Source organism: Parasteatoda tepidariorum, chromosome 7 (assembly GCF_043381705.1).
Source record: "Parasteatoda tepidariorum isolate YZ-2023 chromosome 7, CAS_Ptep_4.0, whole genome shotgun sequence".
NCBI classification, from domain to species: domain Eukaryota; kingdom Metazoa; phylum Arthropoda; class Arachnida; order Araneae; family Theridiidae; genus Parasteatoda; species Parasteatoda tepidariorum.
In genome coordinates this window covers 22,681,619-22,701,157 of record NC_092210.1, presented here as the reverse complement: position 1 = coordinate 22,701,157, position 19,539 = coordinate 22,681,619, and the positions used below count along the sequence as shown (strand labels likewise).

General features: G+C 30.1%; 1 protein-coding gene across 4 annotated transcripts in view; it reads right to left on the bottom strand.

The window, feature by feature from the left end:
- Positions 1-19,539, bottom strand: part of LOC107453731 (5'-AMP-activated protein kinase subunit gamma-1) — a 334,655-nt gene that overhangs the window by 219,086 nt on the left and 96,030 nt on the right. Inside the window, exon 1 of one of the 4 annotated variants that reach the window (XM_071183176.1) lies at positions 17,382-17,667. The exons of 2 other annotated variants lie outside the window; for them this stretch is intronic. The gene's annotated coding sequence lies outside the window, so the exon portion shown is untranslated. Of the gene's footprint in view, positions 1-17,381; positions 17,668-19,539 lie in introns of those variants that run through there. One more of the 4 variants, XM_016070659.3, reaches the window with a different exon arrangement.

Sequence of the window (19,539 nt, the reverse complement as noted above, 5' to 3'; positions counted from 1 at the left end):
ATAATACCAATAATATCAATACCAACAATATAAATACCAATCATCTACAAAATAATACCAATAATATCAATACCAACAATATAAATAAAATCAATAGCAATAATCTACAAAATAAATTTCCTTTAAAAATTAGTGTTCTTTTAAATATTCAAAACAAAGCATCAAAAACATTACGTCATCATTCAAAAGAACAAACCGCAAATTTTTATTTAATAGATATATCTTCTTTCTTTTCTCCTGAAAAAAAAAGAACCTATCTTCCTTTTTTTTTTTTTTTTACTTTGCTTTGGTTTGGCCGGCCGGCCCAAAATTTAAATATTTAACATTACTTGCATATTTTAATAATTGTAGGTTTGATTCTGCATTAATTTCTGCAGGTTTGATTCTGCATCATTATTTTCGAAATCCCCGCTTCGGATTTCTAATTCGGAAATACCTAACTTATTGAACGTATTCACATTGTAGAACTTCATAAGAGCAACAGATTTAGGTATACGTTTACCTATCTTTGGTATTTCGACGAAAACTATTTTGAAAACGAATCATGACGAAAACGAAAGCGATGCAAATTTGCACTACATCACTATTTTCGGTTCTTGACCGAAGCCATAAAAATGAAGACTTCGGGCCCCATAGGTGGGCCGCCACTATAATAAACCAGGCTAGCTCTCTATGTTATTTTTATAACATTTTAATTAATATAAAAAAATACAAACACAACACTAACAAATATCAAACAACATTTTTGTACTACATATACACATCTACTTGTAAACAAAACGTTCTACAGAAAAATCCGAGAGGATCATGGGTGAAGTTTTCCCTAGCTCCCTCTTTCGGGCAAACCAGGCATTACAGTACAACATAAAACACCGGTCTTTTTTTATTTATATATTTATATTTGGGGGGGGGTGAAAGTTAAAATCTTCCAAACACGGTTCCCCTCCAAACAGTAATTTTTAAAATTTGAACTTATTTGAAGTTATTCAGATCTAAAAGAAACAGTTATTCATCACTGAAATTTCCTTCATTTACAAAATCAATCATTTATACATGTTTAAATATGAATGGAAAAAAAATCCAACTACTTTTTTTGAATTTCATATTTTAGTACATATACAGTTCGATGATCTAACAGATATTATCTTTACTTTCTATTAGACTATTTTTCATAATTAAAAACTATTAAAATATACTTTTGCCTGTAATTAGTACAGAAAAAAATATGTAAAAAGGACACCGGTGTTACATCAGCATCAAAGGAGATACTGAAATATTTAAGCACATTTATTATTTTATTAATTATTTAATTGGTACCAAATTATCAGGGTACCAAATTAATTAAGCACAGTTATAAACTCAAGCTGTTTAAAAGTCTCTCTTAACGATTTAATTATTATTACATATTTTAAGGTAAGCACAATTGTTAACAGTAGATTAAATAATAAAATCACAAAAAAAAAGACTAATTTATAAAAAAGAAATAAAGCAAAAGAGTTCAAATATTATGCAAATTCGATAATTAAGCGTGCTTAATTATCGACGCACGCTTTAAAAACTTTTTTTTAAGTTAAATATGTAGGTCACGAAGGCAAATAAACACAGCCAATGACTTTGGCGCCAAAAAGACTCTCCCACGTGGAAAGTGGGGGTGGAAAGGTTAACCCTGAAATTTCTGTGTCAAGTTCAGGGCCAATCAATAGAACCACACCTTTCTTACCCCTTTCCATCTTGAATGACTCATGTAATCAATACAGAAATCCGGTAACTTTCTCTTTTTTTTAATTTTCTTTATCAACGATTGCAGTTGATATCATATTAGGCAAATAATTCCTTGTCTGAAGGTCCGGAAAGCGCTAATATCTACTGGTAAAAAAGGCAATATCACTGGTACACTTGAAATTTAACATTAAATATATATCTGTACATCACTTAAAATCATTTTCATGCTTTATAATCACAGAACTATTGCCTTCTTTTGAATGAAACTTGATAAATTATAGCCAATCGAGTTAACTATTGAATAAAACACTAGATTGTTTTTTTTACATAAAAAATAATTAAAAATTAAAGAAAAAGTCAAACATATTTGCTGATGGATGTTAATTAAAAATTTAACTTTTTTAAGACTATAATTTTGGATAATGTGTAATCAATTTCGTTATTTTCTGCATCAGATTCTAGCCATTTTTCACTGATTCTGAAATGCACGAATTCGTTTATTTTTCGCTTACGCGATCTATTTTACTTTATTAAATGCTTTATTTGTTTCTTTTGATTATTGACATAGAGCTCTGCCCTCGTTCCATGGTTAATTCTTTCTTTCTTTTTTTATTTATTTATTTTTTTTATTGACATGGAGCTCTGACGTCGTTCTATAGTTGATTAACAGGGGCATATTTAGGGTCTAACGGACCACTAAATATTATTTCATGGTGGTCCGAGAGGGGTTTAAATGGTCTCCTACCAATTGAAAACCAAGGTTTTCGAACACAGTGAAGATAAGCAAAATATTTAGGACCAACAGGAATAGTAATCCTTTATAATTTAGTAATATTTATTTCTGATTTTTCCTCCATTTAATCCCAATTAAATTAGTTTTATCTTTTACCGAAGTCAATTTGCGATTATCATTCGGCATTAAAATTCTAAATTCGGTACTAAAATTGTTTACTAACTAGTTGGGTACTAATTAGTAATCACATGGTCGTGTCTAATCATGTGGTTGAGCATGGCGAGTTAACGTTACAGCTTTAATGCTTAGGTTTATTATAATGCTGAATCCATTTTCGGATCAGATTGAATTTGGATGCCTGCAAGCGACGTCATGAGTGTGTGTCGAACCTGATTGGCTGACCCACGCTTGACGTCACTTTTCATATTTAATTTTAATACCATCGTTAAACAATCGACCCAATTGTAGGTATACGACTACTAATGTTCAACTTCGTAACTTTGTAATTTTAAACCTAATCCAGAAGACTCCTCGATTAAGCATTGGGAGAAATTTGCCTTCGTGGAGAACTTTTTGATGGAACTAACCCGCATTAGCGTTACATGGAGAAGACCACGAGAACCACTCACGGTTAGCCTGACGGCATGGGGACTCTAAACCATGATCCGTCTACCACTGAGGATATTTCACGTCAGCACTGTGGTCGGAACAAGCTGGATGCGGAATTCGTATCGACTGGGATTCGAACCCGGTTCACGTTACTGAAAGGTTCCCGGTCAATAAACAAAAATGAAGGGAAAAAAAGAGAAATAATAAGCGAAATGCTATAAACCAACAAAAAAAAATGAGGAAAAAATGTAATGAGAGTCATGAAAAAATGTAATGTAATCAAAATGTAATGATATAAATAAATAAACAGCATGAATCAACTAGTGGTATTTGTTCATCGAATTCTATCACAGATAAAATTCTGGAAGGGGAGTAATGTGGCGTAACTACCACTATAGATATTAAATACCAATTCACTAGTATATAAGATATGTTAACTTGATTCTATCACAAGGTACCTTTTGATAGATGAAGGTTGACATAGTCGATAATTATAGATCCCCTCAGATCTTGTAACATTTCTATTGAGAGCAAAAATTTCGAAATATCCTGCAATTCTTTGTTTTATTTTATTATTTATTTTGGCAATTTAAAAAGCAAATGAATTTGCATAAAACAGGTTGCGTAGAGTATTTAATAAGTGCTTATTTTCGTTTTTCAAAAGCCCTTAAAGGTGCTTTTTTCATTGGGTGTTCTTAAAAAGTGCTTAATTTTCCCTTTTTCAAAATGAGATTTTTTCTTTACCATGTTGATTTTCATTACGAATCATGCAAAAATAAGACACAGTTCACATTGTTCTTTTCAACTTTTTCTTAATTAATTCAACCCCAATCCATTTCGTCCGTAGCGTATGAAAACGCCATTCGTTTTACAGGATTCAAAATGATTTTTGATTCATGATTTTTGACAATTGTCAAAAACAATGCAATAAGTTTTTTTTTTTTGACGTGACGGTTAAAAAACGAAAAAACCGTCAATTGTCAAAAACTTTCCAACCCTGCCTAATAATATTTTTTTAAAGTGCTTAAAAATATATTTTGAGTGCTTGAAAAGTGCATAAAAGGTGCTTTTTTTTGTTGAATAATTTGGCTATAAAAGCTTATTATAGATAACTATAGAAAAATGGCATAAATTAAAAATTAACGAAGGCACTACGAGTAAATACTAGGGAAAAAAAATATAAATGTAATGACTTACCCCCAAAAAAAAGTTTTCAATTCGACGCAGCTGCGTTAAACAGCTTCGAATCTTAAAAAACACATAAGATTGAATGAATGTTTAAAAAACTTGTCACCTTGAATAGCATTACAAAAAAGGAAATGTCACATCTGGTCTGCTAGTTGTCAGCAAGTGATTGAAAATAATTCAACGCTTGATAATTTGCCGCTTTCTTACATAAGTTTTTTTTTTTTTTTTTTTTTGCCCTTAACTGCAACCGTCATAAAATAAAACAAAACGGGGAATAATGTATTGTTAGCAAGATTGAAACATTAAATGCATGTGTGTTAGAAATAATAATAAAATAAGTATTCATTCATGGACACACAAAAAAAAAAAAAGACATCCAATCAATCTGAAGATGTAATCAAAATGCTGATGAAATAGAACACAACAAATGATGCATATAAAAACATCGATTCCCAAAATAACCATTTATTATATAATCGTTTTCTTAAAAAACTTGTTTTTTCTCCTCACTTTAATTGATGTATGTAAGTGACTTATGCCCATCGAAATTATAGCTTATATTTTCAAACATTCGCTAGAAATTATATTTCGAAATACATGGCATTGCATTGAAATTTCAAGGCATATAAGTATGATTTTATATGAGACAGTTGAAACCGATGAAACCTTAGAAAGGTTGCCTTTCAACAATTGTTTCAAATTGCGTCTTCCAGTAATTTGCATTTAATTTAAAACGGGAGAAACAAGAAACCTTTCAAAATTCATTAAACAACGGAAATTGAACGTAACGACAATAGATTAAATAACAAATTTTCGAAGAAAGATAGAAAAAAAAAAAAATCTTTTCCCAATTTAGCTCAACGAAATTTCGTGATTATATACTTATTAGTTGTAAAAGATTATTTTCATTAAAATAAAAGAATTTATAACAATTAACAACATTTTTGCTTTGTAATTTTATACTAATTGTGGGGAGGGTAGATATCAACAGTGTCAACCTTCATCTATGAAAAGGTGCCCAACATAGAATCGAGTTAACATGTCTTATATGCTAGGGAATTGGAATTGTATTTTTAGTGGTAGATACACTACAGAACTCCACCAGAATTATATCTGTGATAGAATTCGAAAATCGGATACCACTAGTAGATTAATTGCTGTTTTGTGATAAGCCAGGAGAGCTGTATTAAGATCACCGTACTTTTGCTGATCGTGAGAGCTGTATTAAGTTCACGGACGTGGGTTGCTCCTGTGTTGCCATTAGCAGTCCAGTGTATGCAGGCCGACGTTGTGTGTGATCGAGACCTAAATAGCAACAACAAGAGGTGGATAATATGCCTATCGAAGTACGCGTGTTCAAATCGAAGTGGAAGTTTCTGTCAAAGCATGCATGTTCGCATCACGTCCGGGTCACCAATGTGGGGAGAGTAGTCTATGTAAAGGTACCCCACCATGAAATCGAGTTAACATGTCTTGGGGAATCGGAATTGTATTTTTGTAGTGGTAAATACGCTACACTAATCTATTAAAATAAAACAAATTGAGACTTTAAAAAAATCATTTGCATACACATATGAAAGTCTATAAAAATCAATATACTGGGTGTACCGTAATGGCAGCCCTTACTTTTTAGAATCATTGTACAAAACGGAATAAAAAGTATGAAAATATGTCCATATGGGATTGCACATTAATATTTAAGAGACAAAAATTAAAATCCTTTTCGAAATCTGTCGAATCACTAGTAGGCTAGTAGTAATCAGGCTGATCAAGTTGTTTTTACTGAACACTGTGTGTCTGTAGTCTACATAAAAAATTATACACTATATAAGAAAAAAATCGTCATGAAACGCTACAAATAAAAATATTAAAAAAATGTAAAAACTCTTTTCAAAGCTCATGGTCATAAAGTTGATAAGGCAAAAGTGAAAAATGTTAGAAAATCAAAAAGAAAAATTAAACTCAATATCTTGAAACCGTAATATCTTAACTTAAATAAGAATTTTACTGAGAAAATCTTTTTTCCTGCCGTAGAGCATCACGAGCGCTTCTGATACAGTTAATATTTTTTTAATTATTTTATGGCAAAGAAATTAGAATTATCTTTGTGCTAGACTAAATTTCAACGTAGAAAACGCTTGAAGCACACACATAAAATAATATTAAAAATAAAAATAAAAAAACAGACAGCCGTTTCGATACTATTACAGTAATTACACTACACATACATTACAATTACACATCAATTCTAATGTTGGTACAAGCAGTTAGTTTAATGAGTACTGATTATAATACCATATTCGAAGCCTGTTCTTCAAGTTTTTTGTTTTGTTTTTCTGTTATTTTTTGATCAAATTGTTTTCGTTTCCTTAACTTAAACGCAGTATTTTGTTTTTTCATCTCTCTTCAAAAAAGTACTAAAATAATCATTGTTAAGTAAGTACACACAAATGTCATTAAAACTCACAGTTAAAGTTTAAAATTGAAATATGATCCATAACGTTGGACTTGGTTTCTTAACTGCAGGCATAAGATTGTGTAAAATAGTGTGACGCATGACAAGGGGGTAGGGGCTACTAAGGGAAAGTGTGACACTTTGTGACAAAGGGGAAGAGGGACTGCAAATTAAGTTCAAAGATGGGTCTAAATAAATTATATGAAATGTAGAAAACAAATAAGCATTCAGTTAAAAGTACATATTTTTATATTTTGAAGAAAAAAAATGAATTTTCATCCTTAAATTACTTTCAATCATTACCATAAAATGTTCCAGTTTCGTATTTTTTTTAATACGCTTTAATTAAATAATTCAAAATGTAAAAGAAATAAAAAAATAAAAATTATAATTTAAACTCCTTTTTTTTTTTAATAATTCCCGTCAATATTGCAAAACTGAATAATTTTGAAATTCTTTTTAATAAAATTTCGTAAAACTTATTCTCAAATAACGTAAAAAATCTAATTGTAAACTCTTTAGCGATAAAAAATTGATTTGCTTTAACCAGAAAGAAACAAAAAACTATTAATAATAATAATAAATAAAAGAATTATTCATTATCTAAAAAGAATTATTCGCTGGATTTATTCGTCTTTTTACTTTTTAATCTTTATTGTATACTTTTATTTTTTTTAAAAAAATTCTATTAAACTACGTTTTTTAAATTCCGGAATTTCGAATGTTTAGAAAACAGCGTGGAATAAAAATTTATACATTCTAGAAATATTTTTCCAATCGAACGTTCCAAGTACATCTATTTATCCTGAACTATATATAGATTAAATCTTTCCTTTTTCTATTATAAGTATCAAACGAAAAATATAAAAAACGCAAACCTAATACTTTTTGAGTTTAAATTGGAGTAAATATTTTGAAGAGAACTTCGGAAATATCTGGAACTTTCTTCAATGTTCCCCAGCATTTTTTTTATTCCCTCAGATGTGTTTTGTCAGGGTTGAGGGTAGTGAAGAGATTAGAATCATCTGTCGTTGAGGGGAGGAATTTTTCAATTTACAAAAAAATCAGTTCCTATTGATTTTTTTTCTTCATAAAATAAAAAAAAGAAAAATTTATATGTATTTCCAATTGGGTATACTATAGCCTACGTCACAGATCGTGTTATTCCAATACCTCCTAGAAGTATGAAGGCCTCAGCACGGATCAATTTAGTAGTCCGATGTGACGAAGTTAACTGCGCAGTAGATGAAAAATAAGAAAGATGTCATTACGTTCGGGGTACTAAGCTGCGCAGTGGTTGAAAATACGACATATGTCATTACGTTTGGACTACTAAAGGATATTTATGGTAACCCGTGCAGAGGCCTACTCTTTTCTAGGAGGTGTTGGTTATTCCTACTAAATTTAACTAGTAAATAGCATTTTCTGCGAACCTGATTTCTAGCAACAAGTAAAAGCATCAAACGAAGTGTCTTGTTATAAGTCGCTACTCGCCAGGTTGGAATTGTATTAGTCTAGTTCCTTTGGAAATAATTTATATTGTTGTTTTACCGAAGTTTATGAATTTAGTAAGCATATTTAAAACTCAGTTTATTAATTAAACTAAAAGGTAAATGTTATTCCTAGTAAGTGGAAGTAGTTGTGCTTTTTTCATATTATACCCAATTACATAGTCTAACACATAGGTAACATACATTTTATGTATCTAACTATGCATAAAAATCTAATGACGGTGTTGCAGTTTCCCATTGTTGCCGGTGCATTTTTATTGGCTGGAAAATCACATGACAGGATCCAGATTTCCGATATTAATTTTCATATGGGTATGGTTGTCATCAGCATAAAATTGAAATAAGCCATAAAGATATTGTTTCCCTACAAATATTTTTGTTGCCCTAATTTAAAGGTTAAAATTACCTGTACTGTTATTATTACGTTTTCGATTTCGTTTGATTTTAAAATTAAGAGTTTAGGAGGATTGCTTTTATTATTTTTAGAATAATGTAATCCTACGTTACATTTTAAAATAAAGGTAGTTAAATCGCTGTCTGATCTTAATAACCGTTTTGCAATTATTATTTTTTGCAGCAAATTACATTAATATATTATTATGAGTTACGGTTAAAGATATTTTATAAATGATTTACAACTTAACTTTCAACTTCATGCACAAAGTGATGAATGCAAAAATTGGATTTAAAATATACACCCGTTCGTTTGGTTAGTAAAAATATTAGATTACAGTAGCAAACTCATCAAATTTGTTATAACAATATACTTTTAATTTTAAATATTACTAGGAGGCTTCGCCCCCTGCTCGCTGGCGCTCGCCAACCCCCGGAACTGCTTTTGCTCGCTCATTGGATGCGTTCTTAACGTCTAGCTTTTGTATACTTTTTTGAACACTGAAGTTCCGAAAACTTTTCACTGTAGAAAAGTCTGAACCTGTGCATTTCAATATTAATTGCAAACAGTTCACATATTTTTCTTAATCACACTATTCTAAATTTCAGTTGTTGAGAAAAGTAACTGTTGTAAGTTTTGTTTTAAAGTCTTTCCCACCAGAGGACTAAAACCATGTGTTGTAAAACAATATGAAATAGTACTGAACGCCGGATGTAAAGCATCGGCTTCGATGAAGATANCTGTGATAAACGCTACCATGTGGTGGGACAGTGCTTTGGTGTTAAATAGTTATCACCAAGGCGAAAAATGTAAGCGATAGCTCACCAAACCTAACAACCCCTATCAGCCACTAGACTCCGACATGAACGATGGAGAGAGGACTAAAGCTGTAATTATCCCCAGGTGGTAAAACTAGGGGTAGGATCTTGGGGCAGGTTTACCGTGACACCATGTTTTGTTTTTCGCGGGAGGGGAAAAGAAAATTATATCAACCCAACAGGTGGTTTCACTCAATTGCTCAGACAGAATTCGAAATGACTTTTATAAGCAACAGTCTCAGTATACGTCAGAGGGGTGGAAACGGAAGGGGGGAAAGGCAAAGCACGCTATAAATCACCTTAATTTAAACTTTACAAATTAACTGATTACTAATATTTACTCTATTCATATCTTGAAACATGTAAAATACAAGATCGTCGTCCAATCTAACTAGAATTGAATACCTGCTAGTGACGTCATCGTACGTAAATCGTGGCATTTGTCGATTCAGAAACCAATCAGGTTAGAAACATACGCGTGATGTCACTGACAGGCATCGGATTAAATCTGATTTGAATCACATGGTTAAGCTTAACCACTTCACTTCTTCTCGAGTTGCAAGTACCCAATTGCTAATGGGAATATGTATTGCTTTAAATAAACATACATTTGCTATTTTTAAATGTTTAAATAGAATTGTGTTTACACAAAAATATCAATGAATGTTAAATTAAAGCAAGAAAATTTAAGATGAAATCGGAATTTCTCTTAATAACGCTAAAAAAAGGGAAATTCCACCATTAATTTTAATTTTTTCTTTTAATCTAATCTTTAATATTAGTTAATTGAAGAAAATACAGACATTACTCGAAAATTTCTCAACATATTTTCTGGTAAAATTATACAAAGAAATTTCTGTTATCAGCACTTTTTAAAAGGCATTTTAGTACAACATATCTCTCTGTCTCTAAATTTTACAAATACCTTTGCTCTTTCTTTTTTCTTTATAAGTTGTAGTAGTAGTACTTTGTTTACATTTGAGTTGAGCTACTCAATGGGCTATTGGCAACGGTCTGGGTAACGTGACTGAAGATGCTCGGAAAAAATGCCATTACAATTTTGATCCTATAAAGAGGCTCCTCAGCTGAGCAGCCCGATGACCTGCGAGCGAAATTGAGCACTTTATGGTAGAACAGTTTAACCGATACGAGAACCCTCGGTTCTTCGCAGGCCGATCAAAGAAGGTCCCCCCCCCTACAGACCCTTACCAGTGAACTATACTTCGGTGATCTACTGGGAACCGAATCTTACAATCAGTCCACAGTAGGAATTCTTTTAATTTTATTTTATTTATTTATTGGATTAATTATTTTCACGCAAGAAGTTTCCAGAAAACTAGGGTAAGTGATAAAAGAAAAGAAAATGGGAGAGCTGTAGTGCCACATTTAAATTTTTTTTTCATCTTTTTTTTAATTCGATAAATTAAGAAGATACGTATATAGTTTTTATACTTTTAACAAAACCCTACATTTTTAACAGAATTTAACATAAAACCTATATTTTAGAAGTTGTTTCGGTCAATGGTGACACTGTGGCAAATTAGCATATTAAATAACGGCATAATTGGCCCACGATCTATGAATGAGCAATTCCATGAAAGACCACTAGCTCAAATGAATTTTATGATTGTAGTATAGAAGTACTGATACACATAGCAGAAGAATTGCTCCTTTAAAACTTCAGGTGGTATCTGAAGACCTAATACAATCGCTTTGGTCAAGAAACATTGACTAATTTCATACAGCACCACACTCTCAGAAATAAAACTCTCACTTCTGACGATTCTGTAATCCTTGAGCTGCATTTCGTTAATTTTGAGAATCATTTCGTCACGAAATCACGTGATTTATGGCGAAACGCGAACTCTCAAATATATGACGAAAATGTTTATTGGAACCTTATCGAAGTGCATTGTGGGTGATTGACTAGAATGAAGACTTCACGATCAAACTAGAATGACGTAATAAGTCGACCAAATGATCAACAATGCCACTCGTACTTATTATTATTTTGAAAAATATGTTAAAATAATGAAAGATTTCTTTACTTTTGAGAAAATCCATTGCCTCGAAAAAGTGGCGATAGTTATTTCGGCAAACACTTTTGTTTCGGCACTTTTTATTCGCCCGGAGCATATACTAAGAAATGATTTCGTCAAAAACGGGGAAAGTTTCGTGAGAATTGAGCATCCTTTTTTTTACAGTGCAATGTAACTTCGATTAAAACATTTATTGGGTTAAAGAAGCCTCAAGTTGATGTTACTTTTAAAAAAACATTTAAAAAAATTTTTTTAATGGCCGTTAAAATTCTAAATTAGTACAATATTCATTCATTCACCTAAAACACACATTTGTAAATTATAATAACCTGAGAAACAAATTAATATTATTTCACGTAACTAAAAATTCATAAAACTTCGCGAAGTTAGTGAAAGTTAAGGGTAAATAGAATAAAACACCACAAAACTAATTTATTAGATTAGATTATATCAAACCCATATTAAGATAATTATTACAAAAAACACATTTGTAAATAATAATAGTAATATGAAAAGCCTACCGCCATTATATCATAAGGATAAAATTTTATAAAATATGCATAAAACTGAGCCAATTTTGGGTAAATAAAACGAAACGATGTAAAACTAATTTTTACTTAGAACAGAGATTACATCAAATGATATTTATTACTAAAAACACGTATTTGCAAATAATAAAATAAATAAGCCTATCACTATCATTTCATAGAACCGAAATTTAATAAAAAGTGCATTAAAGTTAGTCTGTTTAGAGTAAAGTAAACAAAATGCCGTAAAATTATTGTTTGCAATTGCACGGAATAGATGACACCCATACAATGATAATAATTATCCATTGACGAAATTCAAGTAGTCGATGGAATTTCCGTCGTATAATCTAGGAACGCCCTTTCGCGGAAATACATGGCGTTACGCGGGAAACTTGATTTATCATTCACGTTACTAAATTCTTTACATCGTAACGGATATTGAATATTTTAAATATTAACATTATTGGACGGATAACAGAAAAGGTTTACAGAAAATACATCTGAGAGAGAGAATATTTCAATAAAATAACTATTGAATTAAAAAGACAGCTCCTAGTTTTAAATAAATCTAATTAATTCGATAGCATATTGATACACTTTCCATTGCAGTGAAAAATTTAATACAAACAAAAACAAAGCAAAGGATTTTTGCAAACGATTTTTTTAAAAGATTTTTGTAAACGATGTATTTTTGCAAACGATTTTTAACGAAATGGCGGCATGTCGAATGAAAAATCAAAGTTCTGGAGTCGGAATTGAAGAAAATTTAAGCCTATTCAGGCCTTTTCATCCAATACTTAACCGAACTATTGAATAAAAGAACACAGAAAACTATTGAAAAAAATAGAGATTGATAAATGAATTAAAAATAAGGTATCTTTTAATTTATAAATTCCAAAACGAAATTTATTTAGCTAAGTTATTAACATAAATTTAAAAAGCATCAAATTCGAATTCATTAAATGCGAATGAATTTGATGCATTAATTTGTAATAATTTCCTATTTCATGAATATTCACTGAACAATTTTTTTTTTCCATACGATGTTCATATACATGCTCGTGTGTGTGAAAGATATTGATATGCGCTCTTTTCTTATAATGATTTTGCACAATTTCCATATTTTGTACAAATATATTTCTTTTTTTGTTATGTACTCTACAAATAAAAGACACTTTATTTATTATTATATTTTGTATCATAACATAACTGTTCAAATAAATTTTAAAAATATTATTGAATTTGAAATTAACAACTACTTAATAATAATTTTAATACTTTCAAGCTTACAGTAAAGCTTGGAGTCGGACATTTTAACTTCCGACTCCATAGCTCTGTGAGAAATGCCTAACAGGCCAAGTTTTTTCGTCGAATTACTCAAAAGCTGCAACGAATGTTATGCAAACAAGTCTTACCGATCATGGAAACTGTACCATTAACATATATGCTGTGAACTTTTTTATTCTATTACAGATAAAATATTGCCACCATGTTGTATTGAATGAAAAACATCGTAAACTGAGCAGCGATGTCGGTGGTTTACAGTCGAAGTCGGGCACTTAGATGTTCGACTCCGGAATTATATATACTATCAAGTATCTAAGAGACCGACTACGATTTACACTCCAATTGCAACTTTCACTGAATTTTAGAACGTTAATATTATTCAGTGAGTGGTCTTTCCAATTATTATATTATGTATGATTAGAATTTAGGATATTTTTTTTTAAAATTCCATTTTGTATTATTATAGGTATATGTTGAAAAATAAATTTAACAAACATATCAGAATAAAATATTGAAATGCAAAATCATTAGAGGAATAACTAAAACGCATATATTTAATTATAGTAAAACAAGAAAAATCTTCATGGAATAATTTAATATTCATGAACTCAGCAACTTTAACCAATAATTTAGTTGTGTTATCAAGTTATGCCATTTTGCAATTCGTAGCTAAAGAAGTTTTTAGATTTTTTGAATAAGATCCTTTATTGTTAATTTATTTTTTAACATCGACTTTTCGATATTTTCAATAATTTTCTGTGTTCGTTCTCAATAGTTCAATCAAACATAAGCTCAAAAACGATAAATTATTTGTGTGTACATAAATCACGCTTTATTTTTCTCCTCTATAAATCTGTTTCACCTTATCTAAACGAAAACGATCTCGAACTTACATCTTGTTGGAGTTGCAAAAAAAAAAATCGTATCATAAACTGTTATGCAACCTATTTGTTTATAGTATTTAAATTTCAGAAATAAATTACCGAAATTAAAAAAACATGTTATACAAAACTAAGCTACATCAGACCAAATATAATAAGAACGATCCATTTGGAACTGAGCCAAGTAAAAATTCCATTACAAAATTAACCCTTTTCCCAGGAAAAAGGAACATCATTGGTTTTTATTATTTTATAACTTGTTTATTATTATTGCTTATCTTAGTTAAAATTGGCCCTATACCTAGTAAAAGAATTTAGAACATCAAAATAAACAAAAGATTTTTCACGTGTTGTGATATCTGGCAACCTGCCAAGTGTACCATTAGGAGAATATTTCGATCGTTTGGTTTCCTAAAATTTTCTGTATATACTTTTTTCTATATTACCACCCATAAAGCGATAGCTACTAAAAATGTATTATTATTATTATTTAAAGCAAAATTCAATTTCCTAAACAATTTTATTTCAATTGTCAAAATTCAATTTCTGAAGAAGAGTGCATTATTGCGTAATATAAATTGAAAGTATTGATCATATATTTATTTTCAACAGTTAATAATATTTCGAGTAAATAACTGTTATTCTTCTTAGAAATAACTACTTTTTTCTTATTCTCACCATTTTTTTTCTTTTTACAATCCCACCCATCAAATCAAAATCACTACAGATTATTATTTATTTTTTTTTAACGAAGCAAAATTTAGTTTTATAGAAAAATAATGTAAGATAAATTTAAAGTATTGATTATATCCTTATTTTCAAGAGGTTATAATGTTTGGAGTAAACAACATTTATTCTTTTCACGTTAATTATGTTTCAAAGGGTCCCCCCATAACACAGGATATTTTAAATTAAATGTTTATATACTTTTTAAGCTTATTTATCTGAATAAAATAGTATTTATTAAATCCAAATAGCATTTTCAAATAAGTATGCTGTTAATGTTTGGTCTAAGTTAGTTTATATATATTTTTTTTCCTTAAAAAAATAAAGAAATAAACTTGGACCGATTTATCATTGAACAGCGTTTAAGGCTGCATAAAACAACACTATTTTAGAGTTCAAGGGCATTAATCGGCTATACTGCGCCAAACATAAACAATACTATATTTTATGCGTATCAAACTGTGTTAGTGATCAATCGAAAAAAAGGGTAAATCACAGGGGTACTTTAAGGGTTGTGGGACACTTGCTTAATATAAATGGCAGTATGAATAATTAACTATGATGATCCGATTATTCTGTTATCGAAAAAAACAAATTCCTTAAATTAATACCAATTCCTAATATTAATATTAACTGCTTAATTTAATATTCCCTAATTTTTTGTAGTAAGTCAAAAGAATTATGAAGTAGTGCATCTGATTTTGTAAGATTAAAAGTAAAATAATTTCGATTAAACGAAATACTTTTAATAGTTTACCCCAGTAAAAGAAAATGTACTTATAAATTATAATAAAGTGATCAAACTATTTCTTATTTTTCAAATTTGCTTATTACATTTGATAAATAAATTATTTAAATTTAGATTTATAAATCAAAATGGTATTTCTATAAAAATGAAATGAAATTTATTAAAACTTGCATCATGGTATCAATAGAAAAGATTTATAAACATTGACAAAATTATATAAAAATGATGCATCACATTTTGAATTCTTATAAATAATTTAACATTGAAGTTTAAATTCACAATAATTCAAATCGATTTCGACAAAAATGTATCAAAATTTCAATCAGAAAAATGTAAACATTGGCAAGAAAAGCGATAACTCTAAAGAATAATAATAAAAAAACAAACTAGCATAGATATTTTAATACTATCATAAACAATTTCTATAAAATTTGTATACTGGTTAAAAAAACAATTTTGCCAAGAAAAATTACTTCGAAATATTCTATTGCAAAATCGTTGAATACTCTATAAGCAAATTTTAGAATACATAGGAAATATCGTCAAAATTTGCATATTCGTCAAAAAATTACAAATATTTATTAGTTTCTCTGTTTTTGTTGTCGCATGCCATTAAAGAAAGAGAGGTGCGCTTCTTATTTTCCATTGGCGCCATCTATGATCAAATATTAGACTCGTGCACACACATACGTCGCAGCTCGTTTTACAGGGAGGTCACAACATCTATCCATCCGCAAATCGTAATTTTGATCTGAACCAGAGCACGTTTATCTCCGAATCAGTACCCTCAGAGGTTTATGGGAACTTGGAGGACTTCGTGATCTCAACAGATTTAGCGTGCATCAATCACCATTTTGAGGTGGGGATCGAACTCATGATCATTCGTACATGGGCCTAATGCCCTACCAACCAGGCTACCCCGGACCGTCGATTTCTCTAAACACTATTATACATTTTGAGTATATAAATATTTCAGTAATAGTACTATTTATATTTTAATTGCATCACATGCTGAACAATTTCATCAGAATTTGTATATTGATTAAAACAATATTGACAGATAAAAAATGACTACGAAATATTCTATTGCAACATCGTTGAATATTATTCTATAGCAAATATCAGAATATTAAGTAAAAATCGTCAAAATTTGTAGAGTGTACAAAAAATTACAAATTCGGACAAAAAAGGACGATTTCACAAAATGATAAAAATATGAGTATATTCTCAAATGCATCTGAGTACTTAAATATTTAAATTCAATCATTTATATTTCAACAGCATCATATCCTACATAATTTCGTCAGAATTTGTAAATTGAAAAAATTTAAAACAAAATACAAAGAAATTATTAACAAAAAAAAAAAAGTCTTGAAATATGCTAGTGTAAAATCGCTGAATATTCTATAGCATATATGATCAAAAGTTGTATATTGGTAAAAAAAAAAAAAAATATTGATGAGAAAATGACGATTTCTCTAAATAGTACATATATGAGTGTTCCTCTAATACATATGAGCATATAAATATTTTAATACTTTTATTTATATTTTAACAGCAACATATCCTAAAATATTTCGTCAGAATTTTTATCATAGTATCGAAAATAATTATAAAATAAATATTGCAAAAGGAAAAAGAATAAACGCTATATTTCTTAGACATTTTATATGAAATAGAGTTAATATAAATATTTCTATAGTATCGAATAGCAAAACAAAGACCCAAATACCAACTTACCCAAACAGTGAAAGCGTACCCCCGTATCTGCAATCCCCACAAATCCCCCTTTCCTACAGGGAGTGCAACTTTTTCAAGAGTATCAAAGCACAACACAGCACAGATGAAAGCACCTTCTGCAAATAACAACCACTCACACACGGTCAGTGGATTCTATCTACACTTTCAGCACTAACGTACACGTGAGCGGTAAAATCAACACAACACCGCGTTTACAAATCTCCATACAACAACACAACAAACGCGTTAACTTCACTGAAGAAGCTAAAAACCGCCTTATTTCTCCGGTGGGAAGAGGGGAAGGGGGGAAACCTGATGGTTAAGGGTTGCTAGAATCAATAGATGACTCGCCAGAAGAATTGCTCGCCAAACTTGTCATTACGCAATCTCAGCCCTTGTTGGCCTCTTGTTCAACGGAAGAAAATAAAGAATATTAAATCATACGGAGCGAGAGGCCAAAGATAGGACGTGTGGCTGTTGTCGAAGGTCGCAGATGTGATTAATAGTTTTTTCGAACGTAATAGTTATATGAACTGGAAGTTCAACAGCTTTTACAAAGAACTTGAATTTTTTGGTGATAGATGGAGGTTATTGTGTGGTAAATAACGTCGTATTTAAGCGGTAATCTTAGAAATGTGTAACTGACAACAAATTTGCTTAGTTAAAAGGTGTAACAATAATTTAACTATTGTACAACAATTTAACTCTAAGGCCTAGACGTAACGTAAAAGACGACCAAAAAAGATTTTTTGTGGGATGGGGAGATGGTGCTCGCATTAGATATAAAGGGGCTCAGCCCAAAAGCTTGGACCCGACGTGGTCTCGGACTCGTGATAAAATTTTAATTTTTTTTTATTACAATTATAAATTTTAATTAATCTTTATTAATTATAAGTAATTAATTTTTAGATTATAAGTAATAAATTTTTATTGCAACTTTTAAACAGATGATTGATTCAGTTATCAAATACACAAGAAATTCGAAGTTTTTAAGGTATTAAAAATTCACAGCGATCTACTACTTTTGCTTCGGGAGGCTAACACTAATTGTCAAATAACTTTTATTTAGCTTAAAATTTTCCTTTTCTTTTAATATAATTTAAGTTATCTTGGAGTTTCAGGCGGCACAATCAAAATTTTGCCTTTATCTGACGCAGATCTGGAACTCTTGAGGTCTCAGGTTCTGAGTAATCCTATGTATATCAGACTCGGACCTATAAAAGCGAGCTCGAACTCATTTCTATCACATATATTTATTTTTTTTAAAAATAGTTTTGTTTAATTTTGAATTTATTGTGTTCGAATTGTGCCGAATTGGAAAAAAAAATCATGCAATGAATTTCTGAGTACTAACAATATCATATGATAATCGTTAAATAATTTTGTTAAACTAACTATAAATAAGATCAAATATTTTGATAATTTTTTTAATAATTATAAAAATTATTGTCTTCTATATATTATCAACAAATCATAGAAACTATTTTAGAAATAATTTAATAACTATTTTTAAGAATTTTATAATAAAAAAATTTTGGAGTTTTTTTTTTCTTCTTTTTTTTATATAATCGTCGTTGAACAACAGATCCAATTTCGGATTTACAACTACTAATGTTCACTCCGTACTGTAATTTTGAACAAATCCAGAAGACAAGGAAACTCATGGATCAGTACCACCAGAGGTATGATTTGTTATGGGAACAGTACCTCCAAAGGTATGATTTATGACGGAGGACTTTGTGACCCGACAGGTTTAACGTGCATCAATCAACATTTACTACACGGGGAGTCTTCGGACGACGGGATCGAACCCATGACCTCTTGAACATGAGCCCAGTACCCTACAAACCTTGACTATCCCGGCCCTAATTTTGGAGGTTTGAAAAAAATTGAAGTTGAACAAATACTGAAGTTTTGAAATACAATTATGAGGCAAGTGCCCTCCCCCCTGCAAGATCTTCGAACGTTACACTTGTGATACTAATCTAGGAATAAATATAAACCTGCACTGCATACCTTCTGTGTAAATTCAATTTAGAATTTGATGGAAATCACTGCTTAAGAATTTGCATAGTTTATATAATAAAAAATAAGCTCTAAAACTATTATATTAATTTAAATAATAATATAATAACTCTAAAGTTTATACTAATTTTTA